The sequence below is a fragment of the Gossypium hirsutum genome, chromosome A02 (assembly GCF_007990345.1).
Source record: "Gossypium hirsutum isolate 1008001.06 chromosome A02, Gossypium_hirsutum_v2.1, whole genome shotgun sequence".
Classification (NCBI taxonomy): domain Eukaryota; kingdom Viridiplantae; phylum Streptophyta; class Magnoliopsida; order Malvales; family Malvaceae; genus Gossypium; species Gossypium hirsutum.
The window spans coordinates 82,494,292-82,496,426 of record NC_053425.1 but is presented as its reverse complement, the minus strand read 5'-3'; positions in this window follow the sequence as shown (position 1 = coordinate 82,496,426).

The following is a 2,135-nucleotide window of genomic DNA, read 5'->3' as shown; positions in this document are numbered from 1 at the left end:
CTGGAGGGGATATTGACTTGGGACACACAGCCAACCACACGCCTATTTGTCTAGCCCGTGTGCCCATCAAAATGGCCACACACGCCCGTGTGCTAGGCCGTGTGCCATTTAGGGGGTATATTGACTTATGTCACATGGCCAATCACACGCCCATGTGTGAGTTCGTGTGACACTCATGGCCAATAGACATGCCCTTGTGACTAAGCCATGTCAAACCTGTAGGGTATACTGACTTAATTCGTAGGGTACCCTAGGTGACGCACGGTCGTGTAACATAACCGTGTGTTGCACACGGCTGAGAAACACGTCAACATAGACAAAAGTAAGCCATTTGCAAAGCCATTTTTGCCACCCTATAAACACAAGACTTTACAAACATAATTGACCAGATTTAAGCAACCCAATTAGCAACCAAAATAACCATTTCAATACATAATATTTTCCATATCAAAGCATAACAAATTCATACCCAAATACCTATCCATCATCATGCATAATCCATTCATTTAACAACCATATATCAAGAGCATCATTTCATTCCATCATTACTTGTTAAAACATACCATAATTGAACACTTCAATTCAACCAAAACTTAACATCAAAATAAGCCAAATCACATGGCTTAACTTATACACAAAAATATGCCAAAGTCCTATTATCAAGTAGCATAACTAACATCTTTCAAACTAGCCTATACATGCCATATTTACAAATTCACAAGTTCAAAAGTACCAATCAGAATTTGGATAGTGTGATGTGCAACTCCAACTTGTCCGAAACGAGTGAGCTAATGAACCTCTATAAAACATGGAAAAAGAAACAGAGTAAGCTAATAAGCTTAGTAAGCCCGTATAATTCAGAATTAAACTTACCATTTATACATAATCAAAGCAATACAAATTTGCAACCAATTCAATTAACCAACACCTAATTACAAGTATTCATCAAATGTTAGTCATTGTAAACATACATGAAATCATCCATTAATACAATACTTATCATCATTCTAAATTCATATATCATGCATAAAATTTAACATTTATAAACCGTAACTCATTCGTATAACATTATTTAGGCCCGTTAAACCTATTAGAACTTCAAAGGATACTTGAGTGAACAATGTTAGTAATCCATCAATTCATTATCATGTCTGCTCTTTCGAGCCATGATCGGTAAGCTCCTCCTGAGCTGATGAACAATAAGCTCTATCGAGCTGAACAACAAGCTCATACGAGTTGAAACGGTAAGCTCCAATGAGCTAAAAACAGTGAGCTTTTTCGAGCTGATATATCGGTAAGCACATACGAGCTGTGGTGAGTCTGCAACAAATGCAGGAGCTCAACCAAAACGGTAATCCCAGTATAATGTCACTCGTATCCAATGAATTCTTATAGTTCAAATAGCGCTCTATAACAAATACATTATATCAATAAAACAATCATACTTCAAGTATTTCAATTATACATATTCATTTCACTAATTATAAGTATAGAAAAATTTGATTCTAATTATATGAACTTACCTCGTATTGCTCGGATAAAAACTATCGGCTATTCGTCGATCTTTCCTTTCCCCGATCTAAACTTGATCTCGGCTTATCTTGATCTAGATATTATCAAATTTAATACATTCAGCATTCAATTTAGTCCAAAATTCATATTTTGGTAAATTTACACATTTACCCCTATATTTTTTAATTTTTACAATTTAGTCCTTAACAAATAAAATTGCAAATTCATGCAATTTAATACCAACCCATGTCTAGCCGAATTTATTATGCACTTAAGCAGCCGATAGCTTTCATTATTTCACACTTTTAACCACATAATTTTACAATTTCACAATTTAATCCCTATTTTGCATTTTTGTCAAAAATCACTTTACAAAACTAGTTCAACTATCATCAAGCTTCCATAATCTATCATTAAACATCAAAGAACTCAAGTATTCAACAATGGCATATTTCAAAATCATGAACAAATTCAAAAATTAAGATACAGGTTAGCTAGATTAAGCTGCAAAGAGCTCAAAAACGTAAAAATCATTAAAAACAGATAAAAAATCGTACTTTAATTGTTCACTATAGCATGGCTGAATGAAGAAAGAAAAAATGGTGTTATTTCACCCTAATTTT